We start from the raw sequence: 22,233 nt of genomic DNA, 5'->3' as shown, positions 1-22,233 counted from the left end.
GGCATGGTGCTTTGCTGACTCAATCATACTGACATCAGGAAGCTAGGTTGCATGGGTTTTAGGAAATTCTATATTGCTTTCCATGATCCAAAGCTGGATGCTGCTGAAAAAGCCTACCTATTTAACACCAATGTTCTCCTGGTGAGGCAGTGTGCCTAATAGCATGGAACAACATGATCACAGAAAATTTTCAGGTAACAGAAAGGACAATGAAACATGATGGATTCAAGTAGGACAGAGAATACTGACAATGATGATTTCTGTGTGAGTACAGTTACCCCTTCCATGTAGCAAGGATAGGGGTGAGGCATCCCCATGATCTGGAAAATTGAGTAAAAATTTTTGGCCCTCCCAAAGAACATGTCTGATTTTTTTTCTTTTTTGTTTATGGGGTGTTTACCATACCTTATTGTGAAATTTAGTTGAGTATTTGGTCGTAGGCTCTGTGTCATCTGCTGGCCTTCACGTATCATCTGCGGCTTCCACAAAACTCCCCCCAAATTCTCATTTAATTTCTTATGCTGACACATGATTTATCAAAACCATGATGGGCAAAGTCATGAGGGGGAAGGGATAACAGTAGTTAAAAAGACCTTAGTGACAGGTATGACCAGAAGAGGAAGTCTAAAATGTCACATCATCCATTGAAAGATAACAGATGGCTAGCGTTACTTTACCGTGTTGCACATGTAGCCACAAAATATCAAAAGAGCTAAATGATAGTTGTTGCTTCTCATGGGAAGGACCTACTGAGAGGCATGGACAGAAATTGCATGAGATGGGAAAGCCTCGAAGGCCACCACCAGTAAGATCAAGGACCCATCAGATACAATGCTGAGTAGTAACACTGCCTTATAAACAACACTTTGACTGAGCAAATCTCACTGACAGCCTGGCTCGTAATGCAGAAGGAACTTCCTGTTCTTCTCCTCAGCCATTACAAATTCCTTCATAATTACTAGACTTGAACCAGAGACTTGAAACCTACTTTGGGGCTATCTATCAGCATCTACTCTTCAAATGTTGTGGGAATTTAGAATCCAAACTCTTTTTATTTGAATGCCTTTCAGATTACAACACTTTCTCAGTAAGAATAATATTGCTATCAGAATTCTTTGTTAGCTTGAATATCTAGGTATGTTTGAAAAACATAAACGTTTGATTTCCAATTCTTGGCTACCACAAATCAAAGGGATGCCCATCAATTGGGGAATGGCTGAACAAGCTGTGGTATATGAAGGTAATGGAATACTATTGTGCCATAAGAAATGGGGATGATACGGACTTCATAACAACCTGGAAAAACCTACACGACATAATGCTGAGTGAGCAGAGCAGAGCCAGGAGAACACTGTACACAACCACAGATATATGGATTCCGTGAGGACCGACCCTGACAGACTTCGCTCTTCTCAGCCACACAAGGTGCAAGGACAACTCCAAAGGACTCACGATGGAGAATGCTATCTACATCCAGAGAAAGAACTATGAAGTTTGAATGCAGATTGAGGCACACTTCATGCTCGCCTTTTTTTTCCTTCTCTTTTGTTTTTGTTTTTGGGTTTTTTTGGGGGGGTTCTGTTTCTTCTTTCTCATGATTCATTCCATTGGTCATAATTCTTCTCCACAACTTGACTAGTGTATAAATTAATTCAATGCGAAGTTATACGTGGTAGTTATATGAAATTCCATGCCATCTTGGGGAGGGAGGGGGGAGGGAGGGGAGAAAATCTGGAACTCAAAATTATGTAGAACCGTGTGTTGTAAACTAAAAATAAAAAAAAGAAAAAAGAAAAACATAAATATATCTGTCAGTATTGTTTAACAGTTAATTAAGCACTTAAAACAACCCCATTAGGGCTATATAAGTATTATTTATACCCCATTTTGTAGATGAGGAAAGAGGCTCAGATCGTGACTTTTTTTTTTGGTGCATCTTGGGTACAAGCTGCGCCTTGAACTTTGACTGTCCTTTCAAAGGCATACTCTTGTTTACATGGAGGAGTAGGCTAAATCATGTAAATGAGACAGGACAAATTGAAGGGTGAACTGGCCTGATGGTAGAGCAGTTGGGTGTGTGTGTGTGTGTGTGTGTGTGTGTGTGTGTGTGTGTGTAGAGTTTGCATACAAAGTGGGTATGGGGATCAAATAGGATAATTTCTCTAAGGCATTCTGAAGAACTATATGAATATGAATATGCATATATGTGTGTATGTATAAAGGCAATTCATTGTTAATCATTAGTTGTATGAAAAGATGGAACTTAAATTAGGGAAGGTAACAAATAGTAGCCCAGAAGCGCACACACCCATAATACATATACATATGTGATACACATATGTAACATACATGTACAGCACATACATATGCTTTTCAGGAACAAGTTTTTACTTAGATTGGAAATTATTTATATTTATGATTTGAGATCGTTGCTAACAGATACTTATAGAGATGCACTGTGTTATTTTTTAACGAAGTCAGAGAATAGTTTTCTGAGTTTGAATCTTAATTATAACTTAATGAAAATATTTTCTTTTTTCCGGGAGGTGTCTGCTGCAGATTGCCAATTAATTGGGTTAGTCACTACCAATTATTTTTTTCTTTTTTAATGTACATGAATCAACAAGTATTTATTGAGCCCCTGTTATAGTCTCAGTACCAAGTAAAAGATATGAGCATTCCCCTCAAAGAGTTTAATGTCTAGTTAATCCAGATTAAATTACATTCAACAAGTGTTTTTCAAATGTCTACTATGTGCCAGATACTGGTGACACAAAGACAGAAATGAAAACAGACCCTAATCTCAAGGAGTTTAAAAGTTTTTATTGGTATTTTTTGGATTATTTTTACATCATTATAGTTTCCCCTAACTTTTCCTTTTTTCTTATTTTCTGACTAAAAGACATCACTAGGAAGTGATTCCTAAGACCGTTAATTAGTACTAAAAATCACTTCACAAAAGTTAATTAATACTGGTCACATCTAGCCTGACCCAGACCATGCCTCAAATCTATCCATCCTGGACACCTTGCTATCTGTAATCCCAGCAATCATAGACCCTCCCTCTCACTCACCTGTTTTCTGGGAACAATAACCAAATCAGCGCTATCCCTGCTTCTGGAAAGGGCATGCCCAGTGGCTCCCTTCACTACCCCTTTACTCCTGTCTACTCCTTTCAGAATGTAAGCTAACTTTGGAGGGCATTTAGTTTCTCCCTTTTGTCTTTGTATCTCCCCCACCTAACAGAGACCTGGTGTACAGTGGACAATAAATGCTTTTTCATTTGTTCATTGCATTTCTCTCTTAGAGAATGATACAATTTAAGGAACTGAGATGCAGTAATATACATAGACATAATAAAGAATGTTTACTAATACAATTATTCATTAACATTTTCAATTATTTACTCTCTTACTTTGAGATATCTTTTCTTTCCCTCAAGAGTAGCACATGAAATTGATTTAAAGGATGATGTAGAAACAGATTCAAGTCTTTCTTTTCATCTTTGAAATGTAATATTCAGCTGATGCTTGTTTTGAAGGATGTTATTTATTCCAAGCATTCTGGAGAGCAATTTGGATCTCTACCCTAGGGCTATAAAACTGCATACCCTTTCCTCCAGCAATAGCACTACTAGGTCTATATCCCAAAGAGATCAAAAAGGTGGGGAGGGGAGGACCTATTTTTACAAAAATATTTATAGCAGCTCTTTTTGTGGTGGCTAAGAATTGGAAACTGAAGAGATGCCCATCAATTAGGGAATGGCTAAACAAGCTGTGGTATATGATTGTAATGGAATATTGTTGTTATAAGAAATAACAAACAGGATGATTTCAGAAAAACCTGGAAGGACTTACATGAACTGATGCAATGTGAGGTGAACAGAACCAGGAGAATGTTGTACACAGTAACAGCAATATGGTACAATGAAGAATTGTGAATGACTTAGCCATTCTCAGCAATACAATGATCCGAGCAAATCCCTCCCAAAAATCGCATACTATTCGCCTCCAGAGAAAGAACTGATATTGTTTGAATACAGACTGAAGCATATTATTTTTCACTTTCTTTCATTCTTTGTATTTTATTCGAGTCTTCTTATACAAAATGACTAATAGGGAAATGTTTTACGTGATTGCACATATATAACATACATCTGATTGTTTATTGTCTCAGGGAGGGAGGGATAGAATTCGGAACTCAAAACTTAAAAAAAACCCAAATGTTAAAATATTTTAACGCGTAATTGGGGAGGAAATTATATTAAAAACAAAAAGAATATTATTTATTTAAATAAATAAACCTTAAACTTAAGGAGCTGTTCAAGTATGGGCAATTGATATTCACTGGAAGAGAGAGACATCAATCCCACTCTAGCTGGTTAGCTGGTGCTCCTGCACTCCCTGGGCTCTTCTCCCAGCCTCTTGCTAGTGACATAATAGAGAGAAATGATTTTGGTTTTGCCATTTCATGATAGGTTTTGTTCTCCTTTTTTCTGTTCTCTATGATCTTATTCCCCCAATTTACCTTCTGCTATTTCAAAAAGTACAATTAACTCTAATCCTTCTCACTAATAGAAGGGAGCTAAGCCTGGATGAACCAGTCTGTATTTGCCTTGGGGGCATTCATCTAAATAATTTTTTTTGAGGGGGGAAGGCAGGGCAATTGGGGTTATGTGACTTGCCCAAGGTCACACAGCTAGTAAGTGTGTCAAGTGACTGAGGTCAGATTTGAACTCAGGTCCTCCTGACTCCAGGGCCAGTTCTCTACTCAGTGTGCCACCTAGCTGCCCCATCTAAATAATTTTAATATGAGACGCTGATTAGGTTAGCACTGTGGATAGAGAGTGAATCCTGGAGTCAGGAAGACCTGAGCCTGAGTCCCATCTCTGACATATACAAGCTGTGTGACCCTGGTAAAGTCCACGCTTTAGATAACTTTCTGTGACTGTAAGTTGTAGAAATGATGCCAACTTGCATTGGAGGAGGGAGTTCCCTCATCTCAGAGCTCCTTAAGCCAATAAAATCACAGGTCCAGTCCCGATTCCTATCTTAATTTGAGTATGTGTCAAGTCAACAAGTATTTATTAAGTGCCAGTTGTGTGCCAGGCACTGGGCATACCAAGAAAGACAAAATGAGTCCTTGCTTTCAAGGTTACAGCTGATAGGGGAGACAACACACAAACACCTCTGTGCAAACAAGCTGGGTACAGGAAAAATTGGAGATCGCCTCAGAGAAGGAAGGGAGACTGGGAAAGATTTCCTGGAAGAGCTGGGATTGGCAGAGATTTGAAGGAAGCCAGGAAGCAGAGACAACAAGAGAGAGAATCACAGGCATAGGGGGAGATCGCCAGTGAGGATTCAGGGCAAGGGATGAGCAGTGTGTCATGTGTGTGTGTATGGAATCGGGGGGTTTCTCCTCAAACCAATGAAACCGTTTTATAATGAACTAAGTACTTTCCAAACTCTGACCTTATAAATTCAACACTTTACAACCTATTCTGTACTAAGAATAGACCACATGGAATGCTAAGGAAGTTTCTTTATTTGTAATAAGCAGCGAGAGTGAAGGTAGCAGCAGAGTGTTTCATAGAGTGATAATAATAACAGTAGCTGACATTTAAGTAGTACCTACTGTGTGCCAGGCACTGTGCTAAGCACTTTACAGTTATCTCACTTGATCCTCACAATAACTCTGAGAGGTGGGTGCTATTATCATCCCCACTTTGCAGATGAGGAAACTGAGGCTAACAGAGGTTAAATGACTTGTGCAGGGTCACACAGCTAGGAAGTATCAGTGGACAGATTTGAACTCAGATCTTCCTGACTCCAGGTCTCGTGCTCTGTCTACTGCAGATGTAAATGTCTATTAGCTTTATTTTTCCAAGTAAGTGGGTTTTTTTTCCCTTTTAACATTCACTTAGTCGTGCTATTTTTACGAGGCTATTACTCTAGGTAACAGTTCATTTTCACCTTCCCAGGGCACTTTGTATGAAGTAGTAAATGACAACAAGCATTAACAAAAGTACCACCAACCAGGGCTCTTTCAGCGGTAAAAGAACAGTAATAACCATTCCTCCTGCTGACTCTGTACGTCTGTTCAGAGGCTGCTTGAGAGGACCATAAGAATGCATCTCCACTGCTGAAATGTGTGCCAACTTGAGTTCATTGCCTGCATTTAAACAAAATGAAACCTTTAAACCATTTTCCCCAGAACCTATTGACAGTATATAGCTGTCTGCTCCTGATGTAAATATACAAGTCAATATTCTCTAGCACAGTGACGTCAAACTCAAACAGAAATGGAAGCCTCTGGTTCCAGCAGCACCCTGGGGAGTTCAGCTAGTTGTAATCTTTGATGCCTTTGCTCCAGCATATAGTGATTATCCCCTAAAAATCAGTCATCTCAGAAAACAGCCCTCTCTAGCTCCTTTCAAAGTGGACTATGAAATATGCCAAAAATCATCTTCAGCATGAATGCATCCACACAATAGCCTTTTGAGCTGGATCCAAAGGGCAGTGTTTGAAGACTTCATAAGATCATAGGGTTAGAAACCATTGAGACTGACTTCCATGTTTTACAAATGCAGAAACTGAGGCATATGTGTTTCTGAGAATCACCCAGGATCACACAGCTAATAAGTATCTGAGGCAAGGTTTGGGTCTTCCTGACTCCAAGTCTAGAATTCTGTCCATTAGACCATGGAGCTGAGAATCATGAGGTCATCATTGCAAATCAAATGGCAAAACTTTGGAGCCTCTGGACAGGGAACCATTCAAAAGCAAAAGCTACATCAGTTGGTGAATTTACTTGTATGTATACCAACACACTCACACTCATACACTTACACACGCAGTCACACTCACACTCATACACTGACACAATCACATACTCATACGCTTATAAATCACCTACTCACATACACACAATTTCCATTTTTTCAATGTTTTTTGTACAAGCCTGAGGCCCCTACCCAGCAAAATAAATTACTTTATATAGTGCAGTGTATAGAACATTAAGTCAGATGTTTCTGTGAAGACAAACTTAAAGACATTTTATGTAAGGCCTGTGTCTCTCTGAAATGGAAAAGCCTGGAGTCCAGTGCCAACTTTTTTCTGTGTTAGCCTGATCTCTTGTCTTTGATTACACTCCCTTGGAATCATAAATTTAGAGGTGAAATCCACCTTCGAGGTCATCCAGCTCAACCCTGTAATCCGTTGTCCTCTATAAATGTGGACGCTATTTACCTATGGGCTGAGAGATCTAAAGCTGGAAACGATGTCAGAGGCCTTCTAAGCTAACCCCACCCCCTCCCCATTTTTCAGATGAGGAGACAGAGTTTAATTGACAGCTCAGGGGACCTGCCCGTGATCACCCAGGTAGCTTGAAACCTGGTTCTTTGGCTGTAGGGCTGGACTCTTTCCATGGTACTGTGTGCTTCCTTCTTTTGCAAGGAAGTGTAGTGGATAGAGCCCTGGCCTTGGGAGTCAGAAAGGATACTTTAGTCCCTGTGTGATCCTGGGCAAGTCACTGTGCCTGTTTTCTCATCTCTAAAATAAGGAGGATGGACTTGGAGGCTTCTGAGGTCCCTTTAGCTCTAAATCTATGATACTATTATTGTTGTGGTTAAGTAATTTTTCAGTCATGTCTGACTCTATGTCACCCCTCTGGGACTTTCTTGGCAAAGATACTGGAGTGGTTGGCCATTTCCTTCTCCAGCTCATCTTATAGATGAGGAAACTGAGGCAAACAGAGTTAAGTGACTTGTCCAGGGTCGCACAGCTAGTGAGTATCTGAGGCTGGATTTGAACTCGGGAAAATGGCATCTTCCTGATTCCAAGCCCAGTGCTCTATCCGCTGAGCCACCTAGCTGCCCCAACAATAGCAAATTTATTACCTGGCCCGAGAAACAGCAGAGAGGATGATAGTTTTGTGATAGCTGGGCTGGGGGCTTCACATGTAGAATGTCCAGTGCTCACTTGGAATGTTGGGGCCAGTTCCACCCCACCATGTCCACTCATGTTTGCATCATCCCTGAGTCAGCATGGGGACGTACATGAGTATCTGAGCCTGTCTCTGAGTGTTTTCAATGTAATCTTGTCCCGATTAGTCTTGAATCACGAGCATTCTAGGAAAACATGTTTCACAGGAGATCTGATGATAGCTTTTTTTTTTAAAGAAAAAATGTCTCTGAATAAATGAGGTTAGGAAAACAATTGTTGCTTTTTTTCATCAACTGGCAATAGTGCCGAGACATTCTGCATGATGAAAAGAAAATATGAGCAGGGAAGAGGCAAAGGAATCAGAAGTTCTTAGTATCATCCCCTGCTTTGTGGTGGTTGTTGTTTATTTAGATCTTACACAATAATTTAAAATAAAAGTGACAATGAGGATGAGAATTTTAGGATAGCAAAGTTTATTCTGTCTTTGCTCAATACTTGAGAAGAATTTGAGTGTGAAGAAAGTTTTTACATTCGTAACACTTTTGTTGTTAAGTCATTTCAGTCCATTGACCCCATTAGGAGTTTTCTTGGCAAAGATACTGGAGTGATTTGCCATTTCCTTCTCCAGCTCATTTTACAGATGAGGGAACTGAGGCAAACAGGGTTAAGTGATTTTCCCAGGGTCATTTAATTAGTAAGTATCTGAGCAGGATTTGAGCTTAGGCCATTCTGACTCTAAGCCTACGACTCTAAAGGAAAGATGGAAGGAACAGACTCCCAGAGAAGTTGAAATTTGCCTAAGGTCTTGAACATTCTTCAGTAGATCCATGACCTCATTAGTATGGGTCCTCCCTCCAATAATGAAGATCCTAACTATGCATTCAAGTCCATAAACATTTATTAGGCACCTACTATATGCCAGGCACTGTGCTGAGCATTGGGTGTACAAATAAAGAGGCAGTTCCTCCCCTCCAGGGAGGGGGAAGATGAGGGAAGACCACACACAAAAGGAAGCTAGAAAGTAGAACATGGGAACCAGGGAGCTTGGAGACATCACGTTCTCACGGTCCAAACCAAGCAGAGGTACTGATGGAAAGTTCAGAGTTAGCTGGAAAGCTCAGATCCCAGCCCTCTATAAAGGAAAGCTCTGGGAGGACTTTAGTGCTCCACCCTCCAATCCTCCAGTCAGGGAATTGAAACGGTGTTGAGTATCAAAAGCTCTGTCTGTCAGCATGTTGATGAGATTTCAGGGGATCAGTTGATCCTGGTGGAGCATTGTGTTCCTTGGGAGTCCAAGCAGGGCTGCTGATGGAAAGAGAGGAGTTAACCATTTCTTCCTGTCTAATAATGTTTGTCCATGTCCTGAAATTCCTTTGGGGAGCCACCCTACCTGGTGGAGGCCTTACTCTACCTCCCTTGACATTATGTGATTGACTCCATGTGATATCCCTCCCTTGAAATCCATAATCATCCCTCCTTTTCTGATCATTCACCTTCTCCATTTTGTCCATGCCAGTAATCATTGGTAATATACTTTGGAGATTATGATGCTCTGTGATTTATAGCCATGGAAAAAATATTGATGATAAAAAATGATTTTTCATTTCAGTATAATTTAAAAGTATGATGTCATTTCTCAGACTTTGGGACAGAGTGGAGAACAGAAGGATCTGGCATGCTGTGGTCCATGGATTCGCAAAGAATCGGGCCTAACTGAACAATAACAACAGACTTTCAAGTGCTGTTCAACTCCGGGCTCAGCTAGTGTCCCTCTTCACTGTCAGACCAAAATATATGTGGTGAAGAACCAGCTTAATTGGGCAGCGATTCAACTGTACGTCTTCATCTGGACAGCAATCATTCCTTGTCCATTTGGTTTTCATGCGTAGGTTGTGAGGCTGAATTCTTTGGAGTGGTTGTAGATCTCATTTTGAAGTATTTTGGGACTGGACACAATCAATCAGTTAAAAAACATTTGTCAGTTCTCCTGTATAATTGATGCCATGCTGTTAGCTTTCTCAGGGAGAGAGAGAGAGAGAGGGAGAGGGAGAGGGAGATGGAGGGAGGGAGAGAGGAGAGAATTTGGAATTCTATTTAAAAAGAAAAGAATGCTAAAAATAAATAATAAATTAAAATGTTAAAGAAAAATTTAAGCATTTATCAAGAGCCTACTGTGTGCTGGGCAGTTGGCTAAGCACTGGGGATACACAGAAAGATTAAAAACAGTCCTTGCCCTCAGGGAGCTCACAATCTAAATAGAGAGAGAATGTATAAATAATTAGGTACCCACAACATATGTAATAAAAAATAATACCAGCATTTTTATAGATATATTAACTCACTGATCTTCAGAACAACCCTGGGAGATAGTTGCTATTAATATTATTTTCATTTTTGCAGATGAGGAAACTGAGACTTGAGAGAGGTTGAGTGAGTCATATAGTGTAACATAGCTAATAAGTGTCTGGACAGGATTTGAACTCAGGCTTCAAATTCTGTGCTCTATCCACTGTGCGACCTAACCTCACTGTCCCTGCTAAACTGTCCCTACGCCACCAAGTAGAGGGGAGGTAATAGTGGAACCAGGAAAGACCTCCTGCAGAAGTTAGGGGTTTGAATTCAGTGTTTAAAAAAAGCCAGAGGAGCTAAGAGGTGGAGGTAATAAAGGGGTACATTCCAGACATGGAGGGAAAGCTCAAAGACACAGAAACAGAGGATGGAATGTGTTCTAGAAGCAAATAAGCTGGTGCAGTTGGATTGTAGAGTTTGTGGAAGGTGGTAAAGGGTGAGAAGACTGGTAAGGTAGAAAGGGGACAGGTAGGAGAGTATAGGATGGATTAGACTGAAGAGAGACTTGAGATATAGAGATCAGTGCTACAGCTTTGGGAATAAGCCTTCTTAAATCTGGAAAGACTTATATGAACTGATGCAAAGTGAAGTGAGCAGAACCAGAAGAGCATTGTACATAGTAATGGCAACAGTATAATGATGATTAACCGTGAATAGCTATTCTCAGCAATACAATGATCCAGGACAATTCTGAAGGACTTATGATGAAAAATGCTATCCACCTCCAGAAAAAGAACTGATAAAGTCTGAATGCAGGCTGAAGAATAGGGGGTTTTTTGCTTTATTTTTCTTGGACTTTTTGAGGGGGGGCTGTGTTTTCTTTTGCAATATGGCTAATATGTAAATATATTTTACATGACTGCACATGTATGATCTATATCAAATTTCTTGCCTTCTCAAGGAATGGGGAGGGAGAGAATTTGGAACTCAAAATTTTTAAAAGCTAATTTTAAAAACTATTTTACATGTAATTGGAAAAAAATAAAATTTAAAAATAAAAAAAGGGAATAGGCCTTTTGGAATATTGTATTCCACAATTTCTCCTCCATTATAGTAGTTATCACATAATATTCTGAGATCCTGAATGTGGTGCATTTGTACTTGAACTCTTTTTTTCTGGCTTCTTGCAGTGGATGGGTGTGTGTGTGTGTGTGTGTGTGTGTGTGTGTGTGTGTATTTAAACTAGAAACTTTGGGTGTCAACTATGACATTCCTTGGAGTTTTCAACTTGGAATTGCTTTCAGGAGATGACTCTAAGTTCTTTTTGGTCCTGACCCAGATCCAGGCAATTTTGTTTTATGATTTCTTAAAATATGGTATCCAGGTTTTTTTTGTTTAGTTATGGTTTTCAGGGGAACCTTAAATTATCTCTTCTCAATTTGTTTGCCAGGTGAATTGCTTTTCATAGAAGACACTTCATATATTCTTCAAATTTTTCTGTCTTTTGACTTTCTTATTTCCTTTCTTTCTCCCAATTTTGTTCTTTGTCTCTTTCTTGCATTATGGAATCACTGATTCTATTTGCCCCATCCTATTTTTCAAAGAGTTGATTACTTGAATCACATTTCCCACCTTCTGTTCTAAGGTATTTATTCTTACATTTTTTTCAGAAATTTCCTCTAATTTCATTTTTACCCCTTGCTTCATTTCTTTCAGTCTCTCTTGGAGTCCATGTAGCCACACCATTCTGTTCTCTGAAGTTGTATTCATGCTTATTGCAGAATAACTCTTTTCTTTGGGGTTTGCCTCTTGGGTTTCTTTTAACCCTTAATATTTCTTCATGGTATTCAGAGTTTTGTTTACTCATTCCTCCAGCCTCAGTCACTGGATTTGAATTTTGCATAAAGGCTAGGTTCCTCCCCTCCCTGTACTCTTAGATGGGATGGAAACCCCTTGCCTGGTCCTGTCCCTTCTTCAGGAATGGATGTTGTTGCCACTCCGGTTCAAAATGGGGTGGCTGGCTCCATTTCCCACCCTGTGGCACAATGTCTAGCTTTTGTCTCAGTGCCCTGATGGCCCAACCAGGGACTGGTCTTTGCTCATCTCTGTCTCCTTCTTGCACAATCATCAACCGTAACTTTCATCCCCTGATTTTGTCCTGACAGGCCACAATCTGATATAAGTGATCACCTTGGCCTTGGGCCAACTAGAGGACCCCACATACACCAGATGCCCATGCACTGCTCCCTACCAAGAACTGCCTCTCTCTCCTGCTGTGACTCCAACAGTATACTGGTTTCAGGCACGAGTGCTGTGCCTGGTCTGGTCTCTCTGCCCAGTGATCTACCAAACCTTATTCCCTCCGAGGCTCAAACAGGGCAGAGCTAAGATTCTTCTCACTTTGGGTCTCATTTAATGGATGTTGGTCAGACTCGTGGCCCGTAGGTGCATCTTCTCAGAGTATCTTCATGCTTCTAATGGTCTTCCTGTGCAGGCCTGGTCCTAGTGGTATTTTCCTTTGGTTTTGTTGATCATATTTCTCTTTAGTAGCCTTTTAACCCTTTGCTCTGGGGTATTTCTGAGAGGAGCTGGATTGGCTAGGACCCTTCATGTTGCCATCTTAACCAGAAGTCTCTGCACTTGATCATTGATAGACTCATAATATTCAGTGCTAGAAGGCATGTCACAAAGTATAGTATAGTCTGTGTAGGCACACGTAAATGTTAAGGCAGGTTGCAAATTATAGGCCATTTTTAATGAAAATATCCTTTTGCCTTCCACTTGCATATGCTGGGATGAGCTGCGTGACCCTGGGCAAGTCACTTAACCTCTGTTTGCCTCAGTTTCCTCAACTCTAAAATGATGATAATACCACCTACCTGATAGGATTGTTGTGAGGATCGAATAAGATAATAATTGTAAAAGCTCTCAGCACAGTGCCTGGCACGTAGGAGATGCTCGATAAAGGGTTGTTCCCTTCCTGATTCCCTATCCCTGATGATAGAAAAAAAATCCTAACTCAGACATAGTTCATACTACTTCTTGGACCAAAAGGTATTCTGTGGCAACAATGCTACTGAATACCACAGCATGCTTTTCCACCATGTGTGATGCAAAGAGAATGATGGTATTTTCTTTAAAAAATAAACCAACAGCCTATACCACAACTTTCATAACCTTGACACTATGAGCTAGTGACCTTCTTCTGGCTTCTTTCTTAGTCCAATGTGCCATATAAAAATGTCCCCAAATAACACATACCTCTTCTTCTCATCCATTTATCGCCTTCTCATGCTAGGTGGTGCAGTGGACAGAGTATGTGATTTGTAGTTAGGAAGACCTGAGTTCAAATGCTGTCTCAGACATTTACCATCTCACTTAATCTCTTCCACCCTGTTTCCTCATCTGAAAGATGGGGATGATGCTAATAGCACTTTCCTTATAGGGCCATCATTAGGATCTGATGAAGTAACATGGATAAAATTCTTCACAAACGGTACAGTACCATATAAGTGCTAACTGCTGTGATTATTATAATTACCAATAATAATCATCATGAAACTTAAAGTTGGAAGAGACTTCTAGAAATCATCTAATGCAGTCTCACCTACTACACAAATTTTCTTACAGCATTCCTACCAGATAATCATCTTGTTTTTGCTCTTAACACTTTTCAATGCCAAGCTTTCTAGGGCAGTCTGTTCTCTCGTTGGTTATCTCTGGTTATAGGAGAATTCTTTCTTCAGGAATCCCAATTTACCCTTAACTTCCACCCCTGGTCCTAGTTCCACCCTGTACAGTGATATAAAAATAAATCTAATGTGTCTTCCCCATGACAGTACTTCAAAAAGGTGTATCCCTAGCATGGTCTCTCTTAGATCTCCTCTCCTCTGGGTGAAGATTTCCCAGCTCCTTTTCATCCATTTCTCTTGACATGATTTTGAATCCTTCATCATTCTAGTCCACTGGCTCTGGACACCCTCTATTTGCTCAATAGTGGTATTAAGAATGACAGGTAGAGCTTCATGATTTATGGCCCTAGATTGGCGTAAGCCACACTGGAGTCCCATTTTAATGCCTTCTTATGGTGTACAGATCTTGCAAGTTTTGCAAGCTGGACCAGGCATGTTCAGGTTTTCTCAAGTCTTAATGTGTTGTGTAAAGTCCTATGACAGCCATGGATTCTAGATCTATTATCTGAGGATTAATATAGTTAAATTCAGAGGGTGCTTGCCAGATTGGCTGCAGGAAGGGGAAATATTTTGGCCATAGAAATGCTTGAAGATCACTTGTTTTTCCTTTATTTTCTCTTTCCCAGTGGTCTGGAGAAAGGGGGTAGTGAAAAAATTATACTTTTGTTAGTTGAAAAAATGTAATTTAATTTGTAAAAGTATAAATAGATCTAGGTATATTCAAAGAGCCCTGTGGACCCTCACCTGAGACCAGCCTTTTGATGTAGAGTGATTCTTCAACTTTCTCTTCCTTCTCTCTTTTCTTACTCCTGACCTTTTGCTCCTTCCTCATCCCCTCCCTATCTTTCTTTTTTTTTCTCTGCTTATACTGCATATTCACTGCTGTGTCCAAGGCATTGCTTACTCCTTCTAGCTGCAAAAGAAGGTGGGTGTCCTTGCTGTCACCTAACATTTCCTGTTTTTATAACCAACTTTCCCAACTCTCTAGGATCAAAAACAAATTTCTGTTCAATTGATTCATATGGTGGTCATGGCCGCACCAGTTTTATTTCTGTTTGTATCAACTACCTATCCTTAATAATGGGGCAGTTTTTCCAACTAATTGTGTCTTACTGATTAAGATGGAGCTTAAATGTTATGCTTGCAAGAGATTTCAGCATGCCTTCAAATAGTTCAAAAGGGTAAGAGATCTGCAGGAAGTAAATATAGAGATGAGGGGGTGTTGAGCCTGAACCCAAGTGAAAGGTGGACTCCAGCTTCTAAAAGTTGCACAATGACATAGAAAGGAAAGGGTCAAAGTCTTGTGTGCCCAAGTGTTAAAACTGTGTTGAGGCTGTCCTTTGGGAACAGGCTAATTTGTCAAACCCTCACATAATCTCTTGAATTATTCTTCAATTTAAGACAAGTCAACAAGCATTTATTAAGCACCTACTTGTGCGAGGCACTGTGCTAAAGCACTGGTGATACAAAGGAAAGACAAAAATGTCCAGACTATTATATTGAATTAAGGATCATGGAAATTCCAAGGGAGTAAACACCTTATGGGGGTCAATCTCAACCCTTTTCATAGCAGATCAGTCTTAAAGAACTGCCTGAGACTCAAAGACATTAGTTGTAAATCACAGAACTAGGAAGGCTCAGATGCAGGACTTGAACCCAGATCTATGCACTATCCCATGAGGCTGTACAGTGTGTAATGAAGGGCCCAAAGGCCTAGAGAGCTTGAGGAGAAGAAGAGAATGGAGGTGGTCGGGCTGGAGTGCAGGCAGAGGAAGGTGCTTGCTGTTCAGTCAGCCAGGCAGGCAGTAAGTGTTTATTAAGCACTTACTAGCCTGGGCATACAAATACAAGGGAAAAGAAACACAGCCCCTGCCCTCGAGGAGCTTACGTTGCAATGGAGGAAGACAACACCTAGGAGAGAGCCAAAAAAGAGGGAAATGGTGACCAAGTCTAGACAACAAGAACCTGAGAACCAGAAGCCCAGCTAGGAGGGAGGGATTTGAGGACCTGGTATACTCAAGTCCCATAAGAAATGAAGGAGCAAAGTGGCGGAGGATTGGGCATAGAGCAAGACCACTCAACTGGTAGAGTTGGTAAGGGTGTAGTTACCTTTGCTCTGGGAATAAAAATCATTAACTCCACTTCTCTGAAAAGCCAAAAATAAGTCAATTTTCCTACAGAAAAGGAGGCAAAGGGGCTTATTCATTTTATGATGTTCCTGTTTAGTGTGTTTTAGCAACCGGCCCAAGGGGCTAACTTGAAAATGTGTTTGAACTCGCCTTTTCCATTTTCAAAAGAGGGAGGAATTATTAATAATAAAGGAGCAATTCCCCCCAAAAGTTGGAACAAATGGAGGCAGCAAGAGGCAGTATCGGGGGCATGGAACCTAGAGTTGGAATTCCAGCCACTTTCTTACCTGTATGACCTAGGTAAAGTCTCTAGGGCCTCAGTTGACTAAGTAATCTCTCATGTTCCTATTTGGGGTTTTATCTAGTGACTCTTTATGACCCCTTTGGGGGTTTTCTTGGCAGAGATCCTGGAGTGGTTTGCCATTTCCTTCTCTAGATCAGATGAGGAAACTGAGGCGAACAGGGTGAAGTGACTTGCTCAGGGTGACACAGCTAGTGTCTGAGACCAGATTTAAACTCACAAAGATAAGTCTAATGATGCCAAGCTCCTTGTTCAATCCACTGAACCATCCAGCTGCCCCTGTTACTGCATTTCAATTCCCTTTATTTTCTATCCCACTTCTAGCTTAGCATACTTTTCTCAACTCCTTTTCCTTAGATCCATCAAATAATGATAAAAGATCTGAGCTCCTGCATGTATCAGTGCCATTGAAATCTGGGTTTTGCGTTTGGTTAACTAGTTTTCAAATAAAACTTGCTGACCCTTTCCTCCTGCCCTGCACCTACACACACACACACACCACATACCACACATGCTCACACGCCTGGACACATGCATGTACACACACACACACACTTTCCCCCCTCACCAGTTGACACCAAAATCAAGTTAGTGAATGAATATAAGCAGCCATCTCCTGGACTTCTTCATTCACATATAATATGCTTAGTAACAGGGAGGGAGAAGAGTTGAGCATTTTAAGATGTTGAACAAATGGTGCCATTGATGTAGTAGAGATCAACATAAATTGGATGGTGTGAGGAGCCCAGTCTATTCTTTTTCATTATTTAAAGACCGGGGAGGGGCAGGAAGGGAGATGACAGAACAAAGGCATGGGAAATATGACTCGTTGAATAAGCAGTCATTTTTTCCTGTTTATTAAGATTACCAATCTCCTCGTTCATTCACTGTCCTTCCATCTCGAAGAGGGCCTTGACATCAGGGAGGCAATGTCATGACTCGTAAGTGAATTGGGACGGTTGTGCAAAGTCACCAGTCTCGCTTTCTCCTCCAGAGCCATCTGGGTCCCATGGCAAGATATAGATCAGGACAACTGGAGATGGCCCTGGATGCAATGGGAGACCTTGGCCTTTTTAAGCTAAGGTCTTTAACAGGTCTCAGTTTGTCTGAGGCAACACCCATTCACTGATTAAGGCTAAGTAAGAAATGAGGCAAAGTACCCTCAAAGTAAAATTCATTATGGTACTCAACGCAATTTGAAAATACTGTGTTTGAGTTTTGTTCTCATTAGCTAGTCCAGGGTTATACACAACATATTCTGTGTGACCGGGCTCCTTTTGGTTATATATTCTTCCAGGCTCTGTTTTAACATCTTCCTCAGTCTCTCAGATGACCTAGTCTTCTAATCAGTCCTGCACCCAGCTACCAATGCCTTCTTCTAAACTTGTTCCTTATGCCACTTAGGCCTGTCTTTCATACCCCAAATGACTTCCAATAGTTGACTGCAATTTCTGTTCTTTCTTTTCTTACTTCCTCCTGTAGCAATGTGACTAGATAATTTGGAGGCTAAAGTTCCAGACCCAGTTATCACATAAGCTAATAACGCCTGCACTAGCTAGATCCCAAAATGGTCCGCAAAGGAACCTGCTTCTTGGAGGTCCACAAGCTACCGCTGGGATTCACTATTGTTAGGGCCCTGATCTTGTCACAGTCAGGCCTTCTCTGTTCTTTCAGGCTAAGTTGTTTACTTACCTTCTGTGTTTCTTCCTCCTTGGCCTATCTCCAATCCTTTAGGAGACTGTAGTCAAGTATATGTAATTCAGTCAACACTTTGGCCACTATATTTCCTGGACACTATTCCAGTACTGGCCTTGAGAATGAAATTTTGTTTAGATTATCTCTTGGGGGGTGAATTCATTGATAAGCATTAATGAAATGCATGCTGTATGCAGAACATTGTGCTAGACCTTAAGATGAAATGCAAGAGAAATAAAAGAATAAAAATCTAATTTCATTTAATAGCTTTCAATATAGATCCTCTGTCAAGTTTAAGGATTGGATTAGGGTTGACCTCCGGGGCCAGGATGAGTTTGTAATGCCTGTGGAACAAGAAGCCTTCCCCAACCCCTCTTAACTGGGTACTTTCTCTCGTTTAATTATTTCCTATTTATCCTGTCTGCTCCTTGCTCTTTATATATTTGTTTGCATGTTGTGTCTCCCATTAGATTATAAGCTCCTTGAGGGCAGGGACTGACTTTTGCCCTTTCAGTTTTTTATATCCCCAGCACTTAGCATAGTGCCTGGCACTGTGCTTAATAAATGTTTATTAAGTGAATGAATTAATGAATCAATAAAGAGATGTAAACTGGAGCTCAAGAGAGAGATGAGGGCTGAATGTGGAGATCTGGAAGTCATCTGCTATCAGAATGCTGTGACTTCTTTTGGTCTTCCTATAACCTTGTTTTCACCTCCCTGCTTCTCACTGTTTTATGAGGTGGTATTACTAACAGTCTTCTAACATCCTCCCTCCATGGGATTTTCCAAATGACTGTATATTCTAAACTGCAGTTTAGTCCTTCACAGCTACATCTCTCCACTTGGCAGGGCAATCAGGTGTTTGCTGGCAGTGGCATCTTGGCAGCCATGTTGAGGTGATTGATTTACATCAATTAAACTGGATAACTGATAAATATTCTTTATCTGCTTCCTATTTTTCAGTATTAATAGCTTATTTAAATAAGCCAGACAGGAGTTGCCTGTTTTACTTGCATGCGGTATCTCCACATCTTTGTTCTTCTAATTTGGTATTGATTTTGATCTTTGTCCTAATAAGTCAATGGTCTGATTACACAAGACAGCTTAGTTTGAAACAACCCCTGCTTCGATCAGTCCAAATTCATTTACTACAGGCTTACTCTGTGCCAGGCACTGTGCTGGGAACACAATGACAGAAATGAAACGGGACCTGCCCTCGGGGAGCTTACATTCTATCAGGAGAAGCAACATGTACACATAGAAATAAATACAAAGAATTTCTTCTCGTTAGAGGCGCAGGCTAGTGAGCCGGGGGCATCAGTAAAGACTTTGTGTAGAAGGTGGCACTCGAACTGAGTTTTGAACAAGGCATTCTAAAAAGCAGAGGTGAGTAAGAAGTGGATGAGAAAGGGAATGCTGTTTGTAAGCAGCATTAAGAAGGCTCCTTTGCCCCCGCTGTAGAATTTGTGAAAGGTCGTTATGTGCCATAAGCCTGGAAAAGCAGGCTAGAGTCAGGATATAAATGGTTTTAAATGCCAGACAGAGGAGGTTGTATTTCATTCTGGAAGCCCTGGGGACCCACTCGGAGGTGATGCAGAGGAGACCTCAGTAACCAGTTGTTTATTGTGTGTTAGAGATAGTCAATTTCAATTTTATATTTGGTTTTCACTTCCCTATTTGCTACTTGGAAAAAGTATTCATTTACAAGTAATTGTGAACCTCCTGAGTAGTTTTACAAGCCTTTGGCCTCTTCCATTTCTTCATAGAATCATAGATTTAGACATGGAAGGGAAGCTAAGGTAGAAGTTAAGTGACTTGCCCAGGGTTACACAGCTACTAAGTGTCTGAGGCAGGATTTGAACTCAGTTCCTTCTACGAGGAATATTTTTTCGTTCTTGGTAGAATTTCTCTACCTTTTTATTGTCTGTAATAGGTGTTGGCTGTCCTGAGTGCTGAGTGCCTCCAGCCATGCCCTCACCAGGTCCTAACTTTTTCAGTGATATTGCTTCCTCCTCTCCCTCCATTTACCCTCTATGACAACTCCCAACTGTTCCCATTCAGTAACTGTGATCAGATCAATGCAGTCATTGTTCCTCAATGAAATGGGCCAGTCTACTCCGCTGTGGTCCTCACTCCACCATCTGTGCAATTTTTCAACCCCAAACTCCTGTATATTTTGTTTTCCCCTATTAGAAAGTACGTGCAGCTAGGTGGCACAGTGGATAGAGTACTGGACCTGGAGTTAGGAAAACTCGTGTTCTTGCATTCAAATCTGGCCTTAGACACATGTTAGTTGTGTGACCCCACTGGGCAAGTCTCATAATGCTATTTGCCTCAGTTTCCTCATTTATAAAATGAGCCAGAGAAGGAAATGGCAAACCACTCCAGTATCTGTGCTGAGAAAACCCCAGATGGGGTCACAGTCATACATGACTGAAATGACTGAACAATTAGAATGTATGTTGTCTGAGGGGAGGAAGTAGGTTTGCTTTTGAATTTGTATCCCAGAGCTTCACATAATGCTTGCCACATGATAAGTGCTTAATCAATGTTTTCTCATTCATTCATTCATTCACTCATGGTGATCTTTTTACAGATTCTCATTGTGAGCTCTGTAATATGAGATGAACAAGCATCCCGTGAAATCATGTTTCTTGTTGCCTTCGAAGGCATGAGAACACCCAGCTCACCAACTCCTTTATTTGCCTTTCCAGGGAGAACCTATGAGTCATCATCTTGTTTCACTGCAATTTGCTTTTGTGTCGTGGTTTCATTAATTGTGAGAATGTCAAGATTAGTATGATTCAGCTGCTGCAGGAGTATGTCAAGTCAATGGGCACAGATCTTGTGTTTCAGTAACCAATATTTATCATTGACAGCTTTACACATGTGTGATATATGGCTCTCTCTGCCATCATCACTTCAGGAGCAGACCTTCTCCACCCATCCCCACCCACCCCACCCCGATTCCAGGAGTAAAGGGATGGTTTTTGTTCCTTTGTTTCTGTGTTTTTCTCTGCTTCATGGGTTGTCATAGCCAACGAATTCATCTCCTAGTGGCCAGGCTGCTGGTAATAAGCCTCTCCCTCCCTACCTAGGCTGGGCTTAGGAAACAGAAAGACTATCAAGAAAGATGTTACCCTTTCAACCATTAATTCCCCAACATAGACTCTGCTGTGATCAGGGCGGGCTCCTCACTGGCCTACCTATCATCTCTGCCCATCTCCCCTTCTGTCCCTAAAATCAGATTATCTGCTTGGCATGAAATGGAGTTCCTTCTGCCCTCTTCCCACCTTTAAAAGTCCATCTTCAGTCCCAGATCAGGAAGCATTTCCTGGTCACTCCAGCCAGTGCTTACAATTTTCCCAGCAAAATTTAAATACACACAAATACACGTGTGTGTGTGTGTGTATATGTATATGCATATATACCTATACATATATACATGTGTGTATGCATGCATGCGTGTGCATGTGTGCACTGCCTGCTGTAGTTTGGGAGCATTGGATGCATGTTCGTCTTTAAAGAAATAAGCTTCCAGTGACTTCCAAGTTACCTTCCAGCTGTAAATCTTTATGTCTATGAGCTTTTCCAGTCCAGAGTTTACAGAACGATCTTGCTAATGTACTCTTTACTTTTTTCCTCTTCTGGTCTCAGACATTCAGTGCCTTGCCATTGCCTACCAAATAATAAAATGTCAGCTCTACCCTACTGACCAGGGCCCTCCGCCAGCTGTCACCAGTCAGCCTTTCAGCTTTCTCATGCTACTTACCTTCTGATACAGATTGTCAGTCCACAAGCATTTATTAGGTACTTACTGTGTGCTAGGCAGTATGGTAATCTGTGGGAACCCAGAGCTCACTCCCAATTCCATCTCTTCCTTCCCCCAGGCTCCTTCTTGCTTCATCTCTCCCACATGGCAGGTCCCTCCAGCTGCTGTCCTATTTCCTCCACCTCCTACACACCTCTTCACGTCACTTTCTTCTTTCTCCATCTTATAAGCAGCTAGATGGCATAGCGGATGGAATGCTTGATAAAATTAGGAGACCTGAGTTCAAATCTGCTCTGACACTTACTACCCGTGTGGTCTTGGGGAAGTTACAACTTCTCAAACTCAGTTTTCTCATCTGTAAAATGGAGATATTAGCACCTACTGTACAGGGTTGTGACAATTAAATAAGATA

The 22,233-nt window shown here is 40.9% G+C and overlaps 1 protein-coding gene across 2 annotated transcripts in view; it reads left to right on the top strand.

Annotated features, from left to right (window-relative positions):
- MYO1D (myosin ID) overlaps positions 1–22,233 on the top strand; it is a 398,701-nt gene that overhangs the window by 95,984 nt on the left and 280,484 nt on the right. The window lies entirely within an intron of this gene.

The sequence above is a fragment of the Trichosurus vulpecula genome, chromosome 7 (assembly GCF_011100635.1).
Source record: "Trichosurus vulpecula isolate mTriVul1 chromosome 7, mTriVul1.pri, whole genome shotgun sequence".
Classification (NCBI taxonomy): domain Eukaryota; kingdom Metazoa; phylum Chordata; class Mammalia; order Diprotodontia; family Phalangeridae; genus Trichosurus; species Trichosurus vulpecula.
The sequence above is the reverse complement of the archived record's forward strand: the minus strand, read 5'-3'. Positions and strand labels throughout refer to the sequence as shown.